The sequence below is a fragment of the Gymnoscopelus microlampas genome (genome assembly GCF_963454915.1).
Source record: "Gymnoscopelus microlampas genome assembly, chromosome: 16".
NCBI lineage: Eukaryota > Metazoa > Chordata > Actinopteri > Myctophiformes > Myctophidae > Gymnoscopelus > Gymnoscopelus microlampas.
The window spans coordinates 16,468,933-16,492,679 of record NC_139953.1 but is presented as its reverse complement, the minus strand read 5'-3'; the positions used below and the strand labels follow the sequence as shown (position 1 = coordinate 16,492,679).

The 23,747-nt window shown below is 45.1% G+C and overlaps 1 protein-coding gene across 2 annotated transcripts in view; it reads left to right on the top strand.

Moving 5' to 3' along the window:
* The first annotated feature begins 753 nt into the window (after positions 1-753).
* ches1 (checkpoint suppressor 1) overlaps positions 754-23,747 on the top strand; it is a 92,454-nt gene continuing 69,460 nt past the window's right edge. For both annotated transcript variants that reach the window (XM_084082402.1, XM_084082401.1), the window contains exon 1: positions 754-1,239. The gene's annotated coding sequence lies outside the window, so the exon portion shown is untranslated. The remainder of the gene's footprint in view (positions 1,240-23,747) is intronic.

Genomic DNA, 23,747 nt, shown 5'->3' with positions numbered 1-23,747 from the left:
GAAAATAGCCAATCTACGTACGCTCAGAAACGTGCAATTCATTCATGCATCGTAGATCTGCTATTTTGGGTACCTGAACACCGGCACGCAACCAAGTACAGTACAAATCGCCTCTGTCCAGGTGGAAACCTCATACTGTATGTCCAAAACTCAAATTCAACCCTTAGCGAAAGTAGCAGATCTACAAGCTCATGCTTTTGATGTTTTGGTGTGACGTTGTAGTATGATCAAGTAGGGGTGTTAATTTACGGGGAAAAAACACAAAAAGTTAAAATATGGAGATTTCTCTCCGACAGCGACTAAATCAAGCTCAACATACACAGCTAACTTTTGCCAGTGCATGCTATAGGACTGTATTTACTCGCTAGCAAAATAAGAGTAAAAAAAATCAACATTAATCTTCCCTGATACAGTTTCCCCACTTCCTGTGTTCAGAGAGAGAGAGAGAGAGAGAGAGAGTCCTTCAGTCACCGGATCCCACGGACCATAATGATCTGATCTCTCTTGCCCATAGGCGGGTCGTTGCCACGGCAACCTGCTGACGCTCTGAGGAGGGGTGGGGGCGGGGGGGAGGTCTCAGCCGCGCTCCTTTGAGCACAATGGCATTCTTTCAGTGAACGCGGCGAGCACAGGGACCCAGGGCTAGTGTGGGCCGGGGGAAGTCCTGTACTGCTGGCAGAGCAAGGCATGCAGAGCAGAGAAACACTCACACACTCACACACACACACACACACACACACACACACACACACAAACTCACACACACCACCACACCATACACACACACCACACCACACATACACACAGCCCTGCTCTCTCAGAGAGAGAGAGAGGGAGAGGGAGAGGGGGAGAAAGAGAGAGCACACACAGGCAGAGACGGATAAACACACGAAGAGAGAGAGACTATAGGAACGCGGTGGCTTGTGTGCGTGTGTGTGCGTGTGTGCGTGCGTGTGTGTGTGAGAGAGAGAAAGAGAGAGAGAGAGAGAGAGAGTGTGTATGTGTGTGTGGTGGTGGCTGATACACAGCGCGAGCTGACTGGGGCGGAAATGGAGGGTCTTGGGCAGCAGAGCACTTGGAACTGACACTGTAATAACGCCGTCGTAAAGAGGGAGTAAGAGGAGAGGAGAGGAGGAGAGGAGGAGGAGAGAGAGAGAGAGAGAGAGAAGTCGGACAGAGGAGAGGAAGAGGAGAGTGTGAAGAAGGGGCTCGTCTGGAACCGTTGGAGGAATTCCTGAGGTGACTTTATGCTTCTTTCTATGGCTGTGTGTGTGGATGTGTCAGGCACTGTGTGTGTGTGTGTGTGTGTGTGTGTGTGTGTGTGTGTGTGTGTGTGTGTGTGTGTGTGTGTGTGTGTGTGTGTGTGTGTGTGTGTGAGGGATGAGTGTTGACATGTGCTGCTGCCTCGCTCTGTACTTAAAAGCGTGCAAGTATGCCGTGTGTGTGAGTTGTGTTTGACGGGGGTTGTTGTTTTGTCGACGGGCTCTGAAAGAGCAGAAAGTGTGCACACACACACACACACACACACACACACACACACACACACACACACACACACACACACACCAGCGCCGAGCTGACCAGTGTGAACTGGAGTGAAGGGTTCAAAAGGAGTACATACTTTTTAGGGAACAGCATGATCCCATTCCAGCACACACTCTCTCTCTCTCTTCCCAGGACTCAAGTTGAGAAAGAGAGAGAGAGAGACTGAGAGAGAGAGGGAGAGAGAGAGAGAGAGAACAACACTCCCTTTTAAGAAGGCAGGGTCCATTTTTGTGTGTGTGTGTGTGTGTATGTGTGTGTGTTCTCAGTTTACAGACAAGTATGCGATGTGAACGTGTGTGTGTGTGTGTGTGTGTGTGTGTGTGTGTGTGTGTGTGTGTGTGTGTGTGTGTGTGTGTGTGTGTGTGTGTGTGTGTGTGTGTGTGTGTGTGTGTGAGTGAGTGTGAGCACAGTCATTTTGTGTTTGTGTGCATGTACAGGCATAAAGGACAGTACTGAGTGAAGCTATGATATACCATGTGCAGACAGACAGACAGACAGACAGACAGACAGACAGACAGGGAAATGAAAACACCAACAGAAGGAAGAGTGTTTCCAGTTTCCTTTTTCTGAAGCTGCACAACAACAACATGTCAGGTGGAAGCTGAATAAGGACAGGTCTGCGTGCATAAGTAGCAGTTTTCTGTGCTCTCAGTGTGTGTGTGTGTGTGTGTGTGTGTGCGTGCGTGCGAGTGTTGGCGTGCATGCCCGTGAGTGCGTGCGACAGTCGGCAAACAGGTTGAGGGAGGCAGATCACATCAGACGCACAGCAACAGCGGAGACAGAGTGAGGAGAGAGACAGGCTGAGCAGCAGCACATTACATTACGCACAGACCAATGCACACGCACACACACGCACGCACGCACGCACACACACACACACACACACACACACACACACACACACACACACACACACACACACACACACACACACACACACACACACACACACACACACACACACACACACACACACACACGCTCTTTGGCCAAGGGAACAGCTGGGCTGTGTGTGTGTGTGTGTGTGTGTGTGTGTGTGTGTTTTTAATGCATGTGTCAGTCAGTCATTGCACGTGTAGGACTGTTTGCTTTGGTATTATGTTATGCTACTGTTTGTCTGTGTGTGTGTGTGTGTGTGTGTGTGTGTGTGTGTGTGTGTGTGTGTGTGTGTGTGTGTGTGTGTGTGTGTGTGTGTGTGTGTGTGTAAATACATGTGCGTGCATGGAGGGAATGTTCTCCCCTTGTGTATCCACCGCTGTCATCCTCGACACACTGATTGGATGACTTGTTCTCATGTCTCTGACAGAGACGGGGAGAGAGAGAGAGAGAGAGAGAGAGAGAGGGAGGGAGGGAGGTGGGGGCAGGGACGTAGGGAGAGGAGGGAGGGAGGGAGGGAGAGAAATGGAAGGAAAGAGAGAAGCAGGTCAGAGGAGGGGAAGAAAGGGAAGGATTAATCCAGGAAAGGGAAAAGCAAGAAACAGAGGTAAAGCAACGAAAGACGGAGAGAGAGAGAGAGAGAGAGAGAGAGAGAGAGAGAGAGAGAGAGAGAGAGAGAGAGAGAGAGAGAGAGAGAGAGAGAGAGAGAGAGAGAGAGAGAGAGAGAGAGAGAGAGAGAGAGAGAGAGAGAGAGAGAGAGAGAGAGAGAGAGAGAGAGAGTGTGTGAGAGAGAGAGACATAGGGGATGAGAAACGGAGGGAAAAAAGATGACGAGGCACAGGAAATGAAGGGAAAACGGAGAAGAAATGGGGGAGAGAGAGAGAGAGACGGAGAGAGGTAGGGAGGGAGGGAGGGAGGGAGTGGATAGAAGGGAAAGAGCACAGGGTTGAGGAGATGAAGTGAAAGAGAGTCTCTCTGACACGACAGTCTCTCTCCAGGAGAGCTCAGAGTGCTGCTCATTCATAATTCACCTCCATGGCAAGCTTTCATTCACATACTGACCCCCCCCCCCCCTCCACACACACACACACACACACATCCCCTCTCCTCTTCTCTACCTCCTCTTTACCGCTCTCTCTTTTTCTGTGTCTCCATGGACGCTGGCACGGCGGGGGGGGGGGGGGGGGGGGTGCCCACATTCAGCCGCTCCCCACATGCCCGACGACCCGAGACATTGATGTTTTCTTTCTTTTTTTGGGGGGTCTTTTTTTTGGGGTGCCTGGAGTCCTGTGTGACTCGTCACATTTTGTGCCTTGGTCGCGCGCCAATGTGCACGTTATACCAAAAATAGCAATATCTACAACTACAAGCGCACAACGCATGTAGGACTGCGACGCGTTGTTGTGTGAGGTTGTGTATATATTTAACTCGGGCTTTAATGGGAGCAAAGGCTATATAGCTGTGGTTCTCAAAGTGGGGGGTCCGCTCCAGGGACCCTCTGGGGTTTCCTTGAAGGGGTTCCAAATGGACCCTTAAAGGTCTGTAACTCTGAGAGTGTACAAATGGAACCAAATGGACCCTTACGGGTCCATTTGGTTCCATTTGGTACACTCTCAGAGTTATGGGGGCTCTTGAAATTAAAAAGTTTGAGAACCACTGGGTTATAGCATCCCCCCCCACACACACACACACACACACACACACACACACACACACACACACACACACACACACACACACACACACACACACGTGCGCACGCGCCACCCTGCTATGGCTCTTTGGAAACCCAAGTGAGAGTGAATAGGCTTCAAGTGGCTTTTTGAGGCTAAACGGGGAAGTGAGTGTGGATCGGTGCGTGAATGCAGATAATTGGTATGGATGGCACTGTTTGATGGGGCTCCCTCAACAGAACAATGTGGAATAATGGATGGATGATTTATGTATTACCACAGCCAATAAGCTGCTGCGTTATTACACAAAATATTTAAACACATCAGAAACAATACCTCCGTTGCTTTGAGCTCCGGTTAAATACATTTTTTGGATGTTGTTCACGATTGTTTGTCTCTCTGAGTGAGAATTTGACCAGAATCTATTATTGGCCATTTTTCTGGTATATTTTGCTGTTTGGAATGTGCTGGGAAATGCTATGATGTGTTTGGAACCAGGAACGTGTCTTTGGCAAGTACAGGTGAAGGACTTCATAGCCCTGGCATGGAGTACTATATCATTGCAGAAACCTCTTATCTCCATATTCCATGTTTTTGTGTTTTTTCAATTTAACGCTCCACTTGATCATCCTACAGTGTCACACAAAAGCATCAAAAATAGCAGATCTACAACATCGATAGCCTTTGAGTTTGTAGATCTATCTATTAGATTGTTTTATCTATTAACCTCTTAAATCCCAGCATCCATATTCTGGGGGGAAACATTAGCCAAAAATATCAGATCTCGTGACGTGTTATGTGCTTGTAGATCTGATGTCTTTGGCAAAGAGATTTGGATTTGATGGTAAAAAGCCGGCCAAGTTACAGCGACATCTCAGGTCCAGTTGACTACCTGTACAGCATGGGTCTTCAACAAGGGTTCCGGGACCCCCATGGGGTCCTCAGAGTTACTAGTCTTTGTGTGATATAGGATTCATATGTTTTACATTAACCACTTGAATCCTATCCCTATTCTAACTTTAACCAAAAATAGACTACAAGCACACAACGCCTCGCAGATTGGCTTGTAGATCGGATATTTTCGGCAAAGAACTTTGGTGTAGAGGGGTGAAAAAAGAGCTGACCAAGTACAGAGTCAAAGGTCAAGTTTACGAAGTATTGACGGTTCAAGCAGTGTTGTATTGGTGATTTTGTTGGACTCTAATTTTAATGACATCACGCGCAAGTTGCTTAACTCCTACACTACAGCTCACAGAAAATGGACATTTGATATGCATCTAGGCTCATTCCTATGTTAATTCATGCTGGTGTGAAACCCGGCAGTCGGGAGCCTTTGTAAACTTTGTTGAGGTGTGAATTAAGGGTTGTTTTAAATCGATGCATGTGCGTGCTCCTGCTCAAAATAGGGGTTGCACGGCGTGTTACTGCGTCCTAAGACCAATGCATCCCTGGGTTTAAGTGGTTAAATGTCTGGAAAATACACATTACCACACACAAATTCAACATTACACTGATGACAGTGTTGTCAAACAAGTCTATGAAGCTATCTATGAAAAGGTTTAATCTGCAACACAATTATATACAATATGTAGTGGGAGTCATCTCTCTCTCAGCTAGGGGGTACTTGCCCTGAAAAACGTTGAAGAACCTGGTGTAGATCGAGGGTTTAAGTGGTTGAAATAAGTCCAGGATTGGAGCTTAGTGCAGGTCAGGACAACCAACAACAAAGTACACAATCAGAACGAAACAAGTGGCACTCGAGCGCAGTAGTAAAGAACAATTCAATTTGTACCCCCAACTGTGGTAATAAATGGTGGGGGTTTTAAGTAGTAGAAACACAGCCGGCGTAAGTGTTTTAGAAGAATAATGCCTCTCTGTATCCCCCAGGTTATAATCGTCTTCAATCGGCCTCCCACTGAACTGAAATGGACTCATTGTCCACAGCGCTGTGCACCTCCACTCAATTAGCCCCTCGCTAGCTACTTAGCCGTCCTAACGCTTGCCACATGAGCACAGGCACAAGAGCACACACACACATGCACGCACAGAGAAGGGCACGTGCAATGGACACACACACTCACACACACACACACACACACACACACACACACACACACACACACACACACACACACACACACACACACACACACACACACACACACACCCTATCACGCATACCGTATAGCAGTGGTTTTCAACCCTTTTCATATCAAGGGCCATTATTTATTCTGTATTTGAGCCACGGACCACCATTTGATGAGATTTAGACTCTCAGACCCACAAGACTTCGAATATTTTGTTATCGTTCGATACAATTTTGTCCACAATTCCATGCTGTATTGATGTTGTTACCATAGGAGAGATAACAGGCAAACGTTGATCCAAAGTTGATTTATTGAAGCAATTAATGCAGATGTTTAACAATAATTTTACTCTTGAGAGCGTAAAATGAAACGGGTCCATTTGGTTTCATTTTACGCACTCGACCATTTGGTTTCATTTTACGCACTCGAGTTAAATATCTAGCCTGGTAAACCCTCCCTCCGGAAATCTCATTTCCATTTGATTTCAGGAGTGAGTCTGGCATGAACGCCCATTCTGCAATATTGGCTGTGGGCTGGAGTTGGGCGGGAGTAATACCGTTGACTGACAACCCCTTCAGCCAATGATCGTTTTTCCCCTTCAGCCAATCAGCAGTTCATTTTTACCACCTCCAGACTATGTGACGCAACGGGACTTTTGAGACGGCCATGCCCAAAATAGGTTGCCTTATTGGGATACATGCGTGTCACTCCCCGCCCCTGCCGGTTCTCTAAATGTATATTTTTAAATAGGCTCTGTCATGATTAATTGACCACATATATGAAGTTAAACAACTAAATTCTATCCAAACGATATCTTAATAGTAAATTCCGTGCCTCAAAAAAGAAGTTTGAGACCGTTTTAAAAACAAAAGTAAGAAGTGAAGGCACTCGCAGAACAACAATGGCTGCCGTTCGTCTTTTTTCGGCGTCACTCAGGCTGCACTCGGCTTCATTCGGGCTCACTCGAACTCGCCACCTGATTGTCCAACTGTCGCTGTCAATCACAGAACGATGAGCGACGACGCTGATAGGCTCGTCCGTTTGGCGTACAGAGCCAATATTGCAGAATGGGCGTTCATGCCAGACTCACTCCTGAAATCAAATGGAAATGAGATTTCGTGAGGGAGGGTTTACCAGGCTATTAAATATCTACCTAATAACGCCCTAATAATACCTAATTAGACCTGAGGCCGATTCTAAAGATGCCTTCTAAACCCTAACCTAAGTTTTCTGAAAAACTTCAAATATTTATTGAACAATTACAACAAATGTATGTTGCTATATACTGTACATAGCAACAAGAACCCCAAAAGGGGTTCCCGACCTGAAAGGTATAGTTACAAATAGGTGTTCCCGCCCAAAATGGGATACCAACTCTCCATCATTTAGCTGGGGACCACCTGGAACCCCCTCAGGGACCACTGGCGGTCCCCGTACCACTGGTTGAGAACCACTGCGCCGTATAGGAATCACGTCAGCTTGTATTAAAAATAGTGCTTATAAATGGGAGAGAAAAAGAGTTTTATATTTACAAGCGCATGATGTCATTCATGGCCGGTTTGGATCCATGGCTGATTGTCAGTCTGCCCTCACTTGAATTTATTTCTTTATTTGTTGTTGCTTGTTTGTGTTTGTTTCCCTGTGCTGTGCTGGCGGAGTCGAGGAAAAACGTCTCAAGGTTTTTCTCTCAGGGTTTTTATTGTCACATGCACTCACAAACGCAACTGTTGCAATGAATGTTCAAGCAGTGAAATGTTTGTACTTATAGACTTTAACCACTTAACCACTTAAGCCCTTTGTTATATACTTTGTTGCACGGTGGTGTCGCACACACAGCAGAAATAGCCTGTTTACAAGCTCACAACGTATCGCGTCATGGCACGTTGTGAGCTTGTAGATCTGCTATTTTAGCAATGTTTGATCAAAATAGAGTGTTTGTGAGTTTGTGTATTTTTGCGTTGTATCTGTGCGTGTATCTCTGTGTGGGTACGTGTGAAAAATGGTAGAAGTTGTCTACTGTACGTGTACGTATAAGTTTAATGATAATTATACATCTAAGGACATCCAAGGACACAATGTGTGTATATTAGGTGTGTTTTGTGTGTGTGTGTGTGTGTGTGTGTGTGTGTGTGTGTGTGTGTGTGTGTGTGTGTGTGTGTGTGTGTGTGTGTGTGTGTGTGTGTGTGTGTGTGTGTGTGTGTGTGTGTGTGTATGTTTGTACATCATATCATATTCAGGAATGTCCTAGTTTGTATATACCTTTGCCAGATGGAGTGTTACTTTTCTTAGACAGAAATCTCAGTTTACAGACAAGTATGTTATGTGAACATGTGAACGTGTGTGTGTGTGTGTGTGTGTGTGTGTGTGTGTGTGTGTGTGTGTGTGTGTGTGTGTGTGTGTGTGTGTGTGTGTGTGTGTGTGTGTGTGTGTGTGTGTGTGTGTGTGTGTGGCAGTAGAGGCATTCACACAATGACGCTGCCCTGGTTGCTTAGCAACACAGGAACGTGGGTGGAAGGATTTCCTGTCCTTAGGAAGCTTTGTGGGGAGAGAGCGAGAGAATGTGTGTATGTGTGTGCGCGCGCGCTTGTGCACGTGCAAGTGTGCTTCTGTCTGTCTGTCTGTCTGTCTGTCTGTCTGTCTGTCTGTCTGTCTGTCTGTCTGTATGTTTGTCTGTTGTGTGTGTGTTTTTATGAGCTCTTGGCCTCTAGTAAAAGCACTGCAGAAAAGTCATTGTAGACAAGCATGCACGCACGCACGCACGCACACACGCACGCGCGCCCCCATGCACACACACACACACACACACACACACACACACACACATGTAGCAACACAGTACACAGGGAAAAAGGTCCGTTGGCTGGTTGAGTTTGAGTTGTGTTGCGTAACTCTTCTGCCAGTTCAGTGATGTCAGTGGTCTCTCCCTTTCTTTCTTTCTTTCTTTCTTTCTTTCTTTCTTTCTTTCTTTCTTTCTTTCTTTCTTTCTTTCTTTCTTTCTCTCTTTCTCTCTTTCTTTCTCTCTTTCTCTCCCTCTTTCCTTCTCTATTACCCAAACACTCTCATCTGTATACTGGCCCCCAATGCATAGGCCTGTCTGTCTGTCATCTGCCTGTCTGTCTGTCTGTCTGTCTGTCTGTCTGTCTGTCTGTCTGTCTGTCTGTCTGTCTGTCTGTCTGTCTGTAATGATGTCATAAAGCATACCTCATTTTACATCTCCTCTCACACATGAGATTGCAGTTATGTCCGCTCTGGCACCTAAGCGCGCGCACACACACACACACACACACACACACACACACACACACACACACACACACACGTGTCCACATGCAGGCACTGGGCCTCATTATTACGTAATTGACTTTGGGTGAATGGGATGACGTCAGCTGGCCGCTGTTGGCACTCTGGCTAGATACAGTGATGTCATGACAGGATGCAGCCAAACATAGATGGTGTGTGTGTGTGTGTGTGTGTGTGGGGGGGGGGGGGGGGGGGGGGGGGGGGGGATATATAGGGGACCCTGTATGTGTGCAGAGGAGTAGATAAAAATGACTTATTTGAATGAATAATAGTTTATTTATTCTTATTATCTGTATGGTGGAGTATGTTAATCCTCCTATAATTTGAGAAACCTCTGTCTGTTTGTCTGTAGTGCGTGGTGAGACCAAAACTGTTCTGCCCGGTTCTACCCAGTGGCTGGAGCAACTTGATCTGAATTTGCACACAGCCATTCACCATTACCATGTGCACGGAACAGCCAAGCCCTTTTTTCGATTTCACCAAATGTCAGCTGTTTATTAGCGTTTTGTGTTCGCTGGCTCCCGGGTTGCCAGATCATGTGCGCATATCCCCCCACGGGTATGGACTACTACAATATGACTAGCACAGTCATCTCTGCAGTGGTTGTAGGAGGTGGTCTCTCTGCTCAGCTGTTGACAAATGTGGACCCTCGTCTTGGGTAGGACAGCTACTGGCTGACAATGTCAATAAAGTCATTTGAAACCGACAGCAAATCCGGTGTGCTGTCGGTTTCAGATGACTTTACTGACAGTGTCAACATTGACACTAGATGCGCCGCCATCTTTGTTATAGTTCGTGGATCGTTGCAGTTACCGACTGCTCTGTTGCGTGAGGGAGACGACGGACATAAACGTTACAAATTGTATTTTTTATATATCACCCCCCCCCCCCCTCTCTCTCTCATTTAACTTTGTCAGTTTGTATTACCTTGCATTGGTCTTATGGTATCTTGTTTTATTTGTACATATCAGGGGCATTCTTGCTAACTCCTTTCTATATTTGCACAGCTTTCATAACTGTTGCTGCTACTATACCGTACTGTACTTGAATATATATCATTTTGGGGAGTCCTTGACATGAAAAAGTTTGAGAACCACTGATATTATTGCAACTTAAGTTTAAAAAACAAAAAAAATCTACAAAAAGACATTTTGTAGAATCGGCCTCAGGTCTTAATGGGTTAATAGGGTCTATGTACTCCTCCCTCTCAGAAAAAACGAATAAAGTTCAGTACAATTGAATTCCGTTGACTATGTTTTGGCAGCATTGTGCGCGTGTGTGTGTGTGTGTGTGTGTGTGTGTGTGTGTGTGTCTTCACATGGCTACAGGGCTAACAGGTACTCTGTTACAGTTACCAGCTGCTGGATCGTTTGTTCACATGCTGTACTTGGCATCATTAGTCACTCTCACACACTCAACAGAATAGACAGTGTGCGTTGTCTTTTTGAAATGGATACCGCCCCGCGTCTCGTACCCGGTAATCCTATCGCTCTGTCGTTCAGCTATTTTTCTCCCCTCCGTCTGCGAATGTTTGACCTCTGTAGAATCTGCCTCGGAGATCCAGAAACAAAATGACTGGGGGAGGGAAAAAAATGAAATAAATAAATAAGCCAGTCAAATGAGATGGAGGTTGGGTCGAGTGGACGGACCGGCTGTATCCACGCAAACATTATGCCAGTCTCTATTTTATGCATGCACACTCTCTCTGTCTCTGTCTCTTTCTCTCTCTCTCTCTCTCTCTCTCTCTCTCTCTCTCTCTCTCTCTCTCTCTCTCTCTCTCTTATGCCAGTCTCTATTTTATGCATGCACACTCTCTCTGTCTCTTTCTCTTTCTCTCTCTCTCTCTCTTATGCCAGTCTCTATTTTATGCATGCACACTCTCTCTTTCTCTCTCTCTCTCTCTCTCTCTCTCTCTCTCTCTCTCTCTCTCTCTCTCTCTATTTTATACATAGGCTATTTCAAAACAGCCGATCTACAAGCTCACAACACGTCGCATCGCGACACGTTGAGAGCTTGTAGATCTGCTATTTTCAAATATTTTAGTACTTTTACTTTTGGTACTTTAAGTACATTATGATGCCAATACTTTTGTACTTTTACTCAGGTATTTTTTTTATTCTGGACTTTTACTTGTAACAGAGTATTTATATATTGCAGTGTTGGTACTTTTACTTAAGTAAAGAATTTGAGTACTTTTTCCACCACTGCACACGCGCACACACACGCACGCACGCACGCACGCACGCACGCACGCACGCACGCACGCACGCACGCACGCACGCACGCACGCACGCGCACACGCACACGCACACGCACACACACACACGTGTCAGTCTTCTGGCGAGGACTGACGTAAGATTCAGCATTTAGCTTCCTTCTGCACAGTAAAGGAGAGAGTGTTCATTTAACTCTGACAGTGTAAAGATGTACTCGCACGGGTCCACATGTGCATTATACACCTTCGGAGTTAAATGAACACTTTTAGAGTGTGTTCAACAAAATGTCTGTTTTTAGTCCTGTGTTTAGGCTACGGTTTGTCTGAAGCCGGGAAAATGAAAGTTGTTGGAAAGTGTGTGTGTGTGTGTGTGTGTGTGTGTGTGTGTGTGTGTGTGTGTGTGTGTGTGTGTGTGTGTGTGTGTGTGTGTGTGTGTGTGTGTGTGTGTGTGTGTGTGTGTGTGTGTGTGTGTTCTGTTGTGTTCCTTTCTGTTCTGTTGTTATCGGCGGTGGACTGTAACTAAGTACATTTACTTGAGTACTGTAATTGAGTACACAATTGAGTATCTTTTTTTGTTTTTGTAAGCTGATGACTTTCACTCTGTTACATTTTAAATAGAAATATTGTACCTTTGACTTTTCTAGGAAGGGACTCTTGGGACCCAAAACCCAAAACAAATATATATTATGATTTATGAATTTCAAATATAGTGAAAATAGCTGATCTACAAGCTTGTGGCACGTTGTGAGCTTGTAGATCTACTATTTTCACAATTTCTGACCATTTCTGACCATTTCTGAAAATTGTTTACTTTTGAATACTTGAGTATTTACTTGAGTATGTACTTTGTCCACCACTGGTTGTTATGTTCCATTCTGTTCTGTTGTTCTCTTCTGTGTCCATTTATACACTCGCCTAGTTAAATTAACCCTCAGGATTTTTCTGTACATGGCTGACCATTTTAAGTGTCACACACACGCGCGCGCACACACACACACGCACACGCACACGCACGTACACGTACATGCGCACACACACTCACACACACATGTAAACGCACACGTACATGCACACACACTCACACATCAAGACACAAACACACACACATACACGCACAGACACACACAATATTATGCAAACAGATATTCATATACTCAGACATGCACACACAGACGTGTACACATACTCGAACATATATACACCCGTCTGCTAACCTACAAAAAAACATGTGCACGCACGCGCACACGCACACTCACAGTCACAGTCACACACTGCACTACTCTTCTCAATTTTCTCTCTCATCTTCTCTCTATTTCTGCCCTGCCCTTTTGTACTCTTGCCTTTCCAACTTTCCATTGTTCCGTCTATTTCCCACTCTCTCTCTCTCTCTCTCTCTCTCTCTCTCTCTCTCTCTCTCTCTCTCTCTCTCTCTCTCTCTCTCCCCAACCTCAAACATCATGGAGATCTCACCATTCTCACTTAACCCTTGATTAACTGCACTAACACATACTCTATGCGCGTGCGTGCGCAGACTGCACACACACACACACACACACACACACACACACACACACACACACACACACACACACACACACACACACACACACACATGCGTACCATGTAGATTTAGCTATGAATACTGAATCAAGTGATTAGTTTGAGCTCGGCCTTGCAGGGGCCGGCCAAGCCACAAAGCAATCCAACTACCAATCACTAACCACACAACACAACAGCTTAACGCCGAGAGTGCACACACACACACACACACACACACACACACACACACACACACACACACACACACACACACACACACACACACACACACACACACACACACACACACACACACACACACACTTCCACAGACAGACAAACATTTACGCACAGTTGCACGCACAAACGCATGCACATTCACGTAGACACGCACGCATACACACATGCATGCACACTCTCTCTCTGTCTCTCTCTCTCTCTCTCTCTCTCTCTCTCTGTGTCTCTCTCTCTCTCTGTCCCTTTGTCCTTCTGTTTCTGTGTCACTACTCTCTCACTACCTTCCCCTTCTCTCTCTTTACTGTCTCAATTTGTCTGTCTCTGTTTAACCTATCTTTGTCTCTCTTTTCTCTCTTTACTATCTCTCTCTCTCTCTGTCTTTGTCTCTGTCTTTCAAGAATCCAGAACTTTTATTTGTCATACGGGTACAGGCAGTGAAATGCAAGTGTGAAGTCCACAAAGTAGGGCACCATCAACATGCAGTAACAATAACCATAATACAAGCCAAGATAAGTCTCTCTATCTCTCAATCTACTTATCTGCCTTTACTGTTACTCTTTCTGTCTCTCTCTCCTTCTCTTTGGACTCTCTCTCTCTCTCTCTCTCTCTCTCCCCCTTCTCTCCCCTTACTGTTTCTCTTTACTTTCTGTGTCTCTCTCTCTACTTCTCTTTAAACTATCTCCCTCTCTCTCCCTCTCTCTCTCTCTCTCTCTCTCTCTCTCTCTCTCTCTCTCTCTCTCTCTCTCTCTCTCTCTCTCTCTCCCTCTGTCTCTGTCTCTGTCTCTGTCTCTCTCCCTCTCCCTCTGTCTCTCTGTCTCTCTGTCTCTCCTTCTCTCTGTCCTCCCAGTGGTCTCATGGTCTTAGTCAGCGTCTGCGTGGGCCTGTTCCCTGGCAGCACGAGGGGAAAAAATACCTTCTCATATGATGCAAACACCATAGCCCCTGTGTGTGTGTGTGTGTGTGTGTGTGTGTGTGTGTGTGTGTGTGTGTGTGTGTGTGTGTGTGTGTGTGTGTGTGTGTGTGTGTGTGTGTGTGTGTGTGTGTGTGTGTGTGTGTGTGTGTGTGTGTGTCTGTCTGTATATGTGCGTGCGTGTGTGTGTGTGTGCATGCATAAGTGCCAGCGTGCATTTGTGAGTGTACGTGTGTGTGTGTGTGTGTGTGTGTGTGTGTGTGTGTGTGTGTGTGTGTGTGTGTGTGTGTGTGTGTGTGTGTGTGAGAGTGTACATGCGTGACAGAGAGACTTTGGATAGGATCCTGTCAGCATGTGCGTTTTATGAGTCCTTTGAGAGAGTCTGTAGAACCGTACTATGACATTGTACAGGTCCCTCTAATACTGGAAGATCTGTCTGTTTTCACGCAGATTCCTGTAATGCTGGTAGATCTGGCTGTTTTCATACAGATCCTTATACAGTACTGCTGGTAGATCTGGCTGTTTTCATACATCCTTATAATGCTGGTAGATCTGGCTGTTTTCATACACATCACAACACTGGTAACAGTGTTCATCCTTCATTAGATCGCTGCCCTACAACAAAAACGTGCATGCTGAACCATCAGGAGGTCCCTCACAACACAGTTTTATCTTGTCGGGTCAAAACCTTGTATGTCCAAAACTGTCACATCAAAGAAAATAGCCGATCTACAAGCTCACAACAAGCTTGTGAGCTTTTTTTGTTTTTTTTTGTTTGACACTGTAGTGTGACGAAGTAGGGCATTCATTTAGGAAAGAATGTGAAAAGTTGAAATATGGAGATTCTGCCTGACAGCAACAATATACACTTTGTACAAACACGACACAGTGCTTAACCACATGAAGCCTTGCATCCCTATTCTAAGCGTGTCACAATAGGGAACTTCTGGAAAATTGCCTAACATTTGGCCAAAACAGCAGATCGACTGTTTTCGGCAGAAGATAATTGGTGTAGATGGGGAAAAAGGAGGGGGAAGCGGACCCCGGTCAACAAAGTATAATGTTGCCATCGGGCAAAACCTCTTATCTCCATATTTTAACTTTTTTCCCGTAAAGACCTGGAACGCATCTGTGTCATTTTTTGATTCAAGCTAAAAAGCATTATTTTACAATTTGGCTATTCAAAAATAGCAGATATACAAGCTCTGCTATTTTTGATAAATCGAGAAAATGTGTGAAAATTTATATATTTATATTCTTTTAAAGCAAACATTTTTAACTCAAATCTTTGGTCCCTGGAACAACATATTTTGAGATGGGGGTCGGCGGCCAAATACATATCATTTTGGGGGTACTTGACATGAAAAAGTTGGAGAACCACTGATATAGAAACATACGTTTTTCAGAAAACTGTTAGTATCTAGAAGACATTAGTAAGAATCGGGCCTCAGGTCTTAATGGGTTAACGCTGTCAGGCTATCAGAGCCTATAAGTGCCCGGTCTGGGCCAAGCTCTGTAGATCAGCTAGATCTGCTACTTATGATGCTTTTGAATTTGACTCCTGAAAAGTAGTAGCAGTTCTGGACATATGAGGTTTCCACCCGACAGAGAGGCGATATAAGTGGTTATATAAAGCCATATCTCCCTGGACCAGGAGGATATAAATCCATCCTGAAGATGTGGGCAAACATTACTGTAGAGGTCTGGAACGGAGAATCAAATATTTAAACTTCTCGAGGTGCATTTGATTCATATTCCCAAGAGACGTTTATACAGGCTCAAAAGCAGTCACATCGTTTACAAGATAAGATAAATTAACCACTTCTCTTTGCTTTCTTTTCCCACTTTCATGGATTACAATAAATATTCAGTAGCTATGCCGCTGCCACCAAATCTCTCTCCATCTTTCTGGTAGAAGAATCAAAGCAATATCTTGACATTTAAACAAACAAAACATCGTTAAAGGTCAATTAGCTGGAGGCTAACACGCTAGCTATGCGGCTAGCTGTGGCCATTATTTCCTCTCGACAAGGAACAGTGCAAGGAGGTTTTAACCCATTCAGACCGGGAACGCATCTGTGTCATTTTACGATTTCTTTGGGCTATTCGAAAATAGCAGATATACAAGCTCATAGCGCGGCACCGAGTGCCGCGCTATGTGCTTGTAGATCTGCTAATTGTTTGTAAAGAAATTGTGAAAATGTGTACAAATCTTTGAATATATATATACATTTTTAACTCAAATCTTTTCTTCTGGGGATCCCTGGAACAAAATAATTTGAGATTGGGGGGGTCCACGGACAAATAGATATCATTTTGGGTGGTCCTTGACAGAGAACCTTTGATGTTATTGCAGCATAAGTAAAAATATCCAAAGTAAATATGGATAAAGTGGTTACACGGATGCGTTCCCGGTCTGCATGGGTTAATTTGCTGAACTGAAATGTCAACACTTCAACAATCACAAAAAAATAAAAAAAACAATCCCTGGTGGCTCAAGTAGTTTCGTACACAGACACGCGTGTTAAATCCGGCTCATGACCTGACTGTACGTCACATGTCACTTAAACCCTATATAGTACTGAGCGGAGTCCCCCAGGGGTCTGTACCGGGCCCCCCATCCCTTTTCCCCCCTGCATCAAATCCCTTCGCCGAAAATAGCTGATCTACAAGCTTGCAATGTGTCGCAAGATCATCTATTTTCAGCTATTGTCCACTGCTATTTACAGGTTCATTTGGTCCCATTTATGATTCTGTTTGTGGAAAATATGCTGTGATTGCACACTGTTAAGCTATGGTAGGGGAAAAGGATATTATTGCTGTTATGAACAATAGGTTCAATATTCTGCATTGTGCTACAGTATAACTTTTATTTTTATCCAGTTTGGAAGTTCTTGTACTTAAATATAGATATCAGTTTTAAACTGTCACTATTTTGGCTAGCATATAGTGGATGTCAAGTTGTCAGAACAGAGCAGTGGAAAAGAGATGACACAGACAGTAAAAGTCCTTCCGTGTTAATTCAGCCATTTTTACAGGATTTTAAAGTGTAGGTAGAAGAGAGTAAACTGTCCAAGTGTCCCTTTAATCGGGTTCAAATTTAGACCGTTGCACACGCGCTCGCACACACAGGGGCACACACACACACACACACACACACACACACACACACACACACACACAACAAGGCAACCTTTTTGTAAATAGTACGTGTAATGTGCTTGTTGCCGGGCAACTTCACCACCCTACCCCCTGACCTTCTGACCCATGCCAAGTTGTGGTGTCACTGTTCCTGGGGAAGACTGTGGCGCGTGTCACCCGAGTCCACAGAGCTAAGCCTAGACTGCAGTATACTGTAGCAACATGGGGAACAGCTGTGATTTACCCCATCTCATAGGTGTGTGTGTGTGTGTGTGTGTGTGTGTGTGCGTGTGCTGTGCGCGTGCACGTGTGCGTGCGTGTGCACATGCTCATAGTCACACGCCACGGTGCGCGGTCACGTGCGCAGCGGGACAACAATATCCACTCGGCTCAGCGCTAAGTCCTCTTTGTTGAGACGCCTGGGAATAAAGACAAGGTTCATAATATCCCTACACTGAAAAGTCTAACGATATGAATGGAACCGACTGTAAAGGGTCTGTATTTTACAGCGTCTCTCTAGGTTCATTCATGTAAAATGCTGCTTTTCAGACTCCCCCCCCCCCCCCCCCACACACACACACACTCTGTTCAACAGGCTCATTCATGCTTCTCTTGCCTGCAAAACACTCCTTCCACTTTGCTTAATGGCAAAAGCCTCTACTCTGTGTGTGTGTGTGTGTGTGTGTGTGTGTGTGTGTGTGTGTGTGTGTGTGTGTGTGTGTGTGTGTGTGTGTGTGTGTGTGTGTGTGTGTGTGTGTGTGTGTGTGTGTGTGTGTGTGTGTGTGTGAGAGAGGAGCGTCCTTGGCGCGTCCGACCCGCGTGATCCCCCGCTGCGCCGTCTGTCAAGTGGTCTGGGGAGGGGCGAGGGGGGTACTGGGGGGGGGGGGCGGTACCCTTTTTTGCGCTAAAGCGAGCCAATGACACGGAGAGCAGTTAATGACATAGGTTAGAGCCGGGCGGGGGGGGCGGGGGGGGGGGGGGGGCACCGACCGGTCCCTGGAGGTGATTCGTTAGAGAGGGATGAGCTCTCGTTGTGATGATTAAGTGTTATATGAAGGGCTATCAGACGAGAGACCCTTAATGAGAGAGAGACATGAAGAGAGAGAGAGAAAGAGAGAGCAAGTGGACTAGAAAACAAGAGAGCCAACGAGGAGAGCGAGGGTGTAGCAAGTGGTTTAGGGAAGATAAGACGAGCGCGAGGAAGAGGAGACGGGAGACTTGAAGGAGGAAGCGAAACGAGAGGGAGGGGGAGAGAGATTCACGATTCTTTATTGTTGTTGCGTCTCATTAAACAAGTATAAGAGAGAGAGAGAGAGAGAGAGTGAAATTCCTGGGTTTCAGCTCCTCGACGTTATTACAGCGACAAGAAAGACAGGCCAGAAAACAAACAATAGAAACGGTTCAAAAATAGTACTGAGAGTACAATAACAATTGAACACAATGCAAGGTGCCTTTGTTTAGGGGAGCTTTGAGCACACGGGTCCTAGCTCTCTCTAAGCATTATGTATATATGTATGTATGAGATTTATGAGAGAGAGAGAGAGAGAGAGAGAGAGAGAGAGAGAGAGAGAGAGAGAGAGAGAGAGAGAGAGAGAGAGAGAGAGAGAGAGAGAGAGAGAGAGAGAGAGAGAGAGAGAGAGAGAGAGAGAGAGAGAGAGAGAGAGAGAGAGAGAGAGAGAGAGAGAGAGAGAGAGAGAGAGAGAGAGAGAATGGGGTTGAATATTCAGCAGCTGCATCCAGACTTGCTGACTATGGGGGTTCATGCTCTGAATGTACCAGGAGAAAGACAGCCTGCACCCGAAGAGACATGTACAACTTGTGTGTGTGTGTGTGTGTGTGTGTGTGTGTAGTATGCACAGCAAAATCCGGAGTATTCAGTGCAGGACAACTCGCCAATTGAATTAAAATATTTTAATGAATATGAAATGAGCAATACATTTATTTGGTTTGGCGGTGAATGGATGTGCTCTTATAAGGTACTTTTGTGCACTGAAACGTATCCAGACCAAGGAGCACATTGAATCTCCTCTATATCAAAATAGGAGGCATTTTGAAGCCCCCCCCCCCCATAGTAGCTTATACATAAAAGCACAGTCAAAACGGGTGGGGAGAGAGCTGCCAGCTCACCAAGTGCCCTCGAGCAAGGCACCAAGCTCCTATAAGGCTGCTATTCGGCAGCCCATCACGCCACCATCTTTCCAATTTTGTATATCGTCTCTGTCAGGGGGAAAACCTCATATGTCCAAAACTTTAGGGATTCAAATAAAATAACTGTAAAAGTAGCAGATCTACAAGCTCGAAACGCGTCGCTTCGCGCCTCGTTTCGAGCTTGCGGATCTGCTACTTTTGATGCTTTCATGTAACGCTGTAGGGTATGATCAAGTAGGGCGTTGATTTACGAAAAACACACAAAAAATTTTGAGCAAATGAGCACTGCAAACTTCCCTGTTGAACCACTTGAACCGTACACTTGGTTGACCCGGAGTCCCTCAAGGCTCCGTACTAGTAACTTCTCTGTTATCGCTCAACACTAAACATTTTCGCTGAAAATATTTTCAGCGAAAAGTTTCCCCCAGAATACGGATGCTGGGGTTTAAGTGGTAAAATGGGGCACTCTTTTAGTGAAGTGTGTATGTCACCCCCAGGGGTGACATACTCACAACAAGGTTGATCTTGCTATTAAAATGCTGACTCTTAAGGGGGGTCCCTGGCACAAAATCTTTTTTTTTCAAATGGGGGTCCAATGACCAAAAATGTTTTTGGGCTTGCTCGACGATGAAAATGTGATTGGCTGAGAATAGAGCATGGAGGCCGGTCGCCAGCAACGGCAAATATTTTCCTGAGTGAACTTGTCCTGGAATTCCATGCGCAGCGCTTATTTAGCGTCCTTATTTAAGGCATGACATTATATAGCTTGAGGATCCGAACAGAACATTCTCCAATGAACTTCAATGGATGGTGCCGTCATGCATGTTCTATTCGGTCACCCTATTACTTTGAATGGTGTTCACGTGCCCTAGGCAAACATTTTCCATTTTCCATATCCTTTTTTTGGTAGCGAAAATAGCCGATCTACAAGCTCACAACGTGTCACAACGCGACACATTTTGAGCTTGTAGATCGGTTATTTTTTGCTACTCGTCATATACGTAAGTACTGTACATAGGGCGTACAGTGGTTAAACCAACTCTGGAATTGTACCGCTCTGTGTCTTTATGCTAACAGGATGGTCTCTGCTGTCCACTGGTCTACAAAGTGGGGTCTATAGGGACCCCCCGGGGTCCTTGACGGGGGTTCCAGGGGATCCCCAGGGAAAATGAAGAACAGTCCCTATTTCATACTTAATCCAAAATAATGAATAAATAATAGTCGACTAAATCTACAGTTGATTTAGTCGACTAAAATGTATGTTGCTGGTGCCTTGATGGCGTCGTAATGGCTGATTTAACACTTGGTTGCATGCTGAAAATAGCAGATCTACAAGCTCACAAGCTTGTAGATCTGCTATTTTCAGAGCGCAACCCCCGAGCTCAACCAAGCATAAAATGGCTTGTATTTTAGTTCTACTGGATCTCTTCTCCACTAGTCCCTCCTTAACATTTTAGTCTAGTTTTTATTTGTTGATGAAATTGTCAATATGTTTAGTCATAGTTTTAGTCATTATAGCTTAGTTTTTGTCAGTGAAGAAAGCATTTTTCGTCATAGTTTTAGTCGACGAAATCAACACTAACTGTTACTTTTACGGATTCAATTTCAAAATGATCAAAAGTAGCAGATCTACAAGCTCGAAACGCGTCGCTTCGCGCCGCGTTTCGAGCTTGTAGATCTGCTACTTTTGATGCTTTTGTGTGACGCTGTGGTGTGTGATCAAGTAGCGGTGATCATTTACGAAGAATATGGAGATAAGAGGTTTCTGCCCGGCAGCAACGATATGATGTCTGAGAGCCACAGACTGTTGTAGCAGACTGAAGGCAGAGGGAGAGCGTGAAGAGAAGCAGAGTGCAGATGTGCAACAGGAGGTCCAGACAGACTTATGCTTCAAAGTGTGTGTGTGTGTGTGTGTGTGTGTGTGTGTGTGTGTGTGTGTGTGTGTGTGTGTGTGTGTGTGTGTGTGTGTGTGTGTGTGTGTGTGTGTGTGTGTGTGTGTGTGTGTGTGTGTGTGTGTGTGTGTGTGTGTGTGCATGTGCCGTGGTCTTACGTAAAGTACATTTACTTATTACTGTACTTAAGTAACATTTTAAGTACTTTTACTTTTCTGGAGTATTTCCAAATTTCGTGCGGTGGTGGTACAGAAACACATGTGACTGAGTCATTATAGGCCCTGATGTCTGAAGCAAAAGCTGTGCGTTATGCAATCATAAAGTACACTGCAAACTCCTGAATGTTGATTAAACTTTGATAGTGTACAAAATGAAACCAAAACGTTTCAATGAACACTCTGGATTTTACTGTGCATCCGTACTGTTGTAACAGTGACCGCCCAAACAGCCTAGCTTGTTGGTTAGTTTCCGGAAGTGAATTTCCCTTTCATTTACTCCATAGACGTTTCAGAAAACCTTTATATAAAGAGTCTTAAACCTGGTTCCAAACCATCCAATTACGAGATTAATTATTACCATATTAAACCATTTGATTCGGGTCGGAATAAAGGCATAAGACTAGATCTAGTTGTAGTCGTAGCTTCCCCTCTATAGACCACATCTCTTTGCCCCGGAAAATAACCGATCTACAAGCTCACGACGCGTCGCAACGTGTTGTGAGCTTGTAGATCTACTATTTTCTGTGAATTTTCCTCTCCTAGGGATGCTAAGAGTTGAGCTTTCCCCCTCTTAGGGGGAATCAGAGTATACAGCATGGACCACATGAGTCTGGATAGCTGCCAGTTCACCTCCCGGGGCAATGCCGAGGTGCCCTTGAGCAAAGAGCACCGAGCCCCTAAGGCTACTATACGGCAGCCCATCACCCCACCATCTTTCCACTTTGGTGGAAACCTCATATATGTCCAAAACGCTTTCTTTTCAGGATTCAAATTCAAAAGTAGCAGATCTGCAAGCTCGAAACGCAGCTCGAAACGCAGCTCGAAACGCAGCGCGAAGCGTTTTGATGCTTTTGTGTGACGCTGTAGTATGATCAAGTATAAGGCATTCATTTACGAAAAAACACAAAAAGTTAGAATGTGGAGATAAGAGGTTTCATGCCTGACAGCAACGGTATAGGGCTTAATTTGTTTGCTTAATTTAGCCCTGTGTGTGTGTGTGTGTGTGTGTGTGTGTGTGTGTGTGTGTGTGTGTGTGTGTGTGTGTGTGTGTGTGTGTGTGTGTGTGTGTGTGTGTGTGTGTGTGCGTGTCTGTATTTCGGGGCCAATGTGTGGGTAAAAATAGATAAAATAATTCCCCTACAAGGCAAATATTCTCATCTTCTGCTTTTCTCTCATCCTTCCGTCTTCTGCACCGCAAATGCATGGCATCATCATCCCTCTCCTGTCTGTCTGTCTGTCTGTCTGTCTGTCTGTCTGTCTGTCTGTCTGTCTGTCTGTAGGATTGCTCTTCCCTGAGTTCCCAGTGTAAATCACAGCTCCATCACGTCTGTCAAACTGACACTGACTTTGAAACCTGCTAATGACCCTGTCTCTCTCTCTCTCTCTCTCTCTCTCTCTCTCTCTCTCTCTCTCTCTCTCATTTTCTCTGGAATCTTATTAAATTGACTTTATTGACAAGAAGAAACCACATAGTTATCATGTCAGGCAGAAACCTCTCATATCCATATTCTAACTTTTTGTGTTTTTTTTTCGTAAATTAACGCCCCTCTTGATCACAATACAGCATCTCATGAAAGCATAAAAAGTAGCAGATCTACAAGCTCAAAACGCGCCGCGTTTTCGAACCTGTGAGTCTGCTACTTTTGCCGTTTTCTTATTTGAATCCTGAAAAGTAACTGTTTTGGACAGTTACTTTTCAGGTTACAGTTACAGTAACCTGAAACCTGACAGTTACAATTACTTCAACCCGACAGAGACTAAATGCATATTGTGTTGCATTTTGTCAAAGCAAAGGACACGCATAACCGTGACAGGAGCTAACGGTACTAATATAAATGATCAATCCACAATGACAGGTCCAGGTGTCTGTAGGTGAGCCACTTCATGGTACTACCACTTATCATTGTTGTCGTAAAGAAACCTTGTATCTCCATTATACTTTTCACGATTTTTCGTCACTTGATGC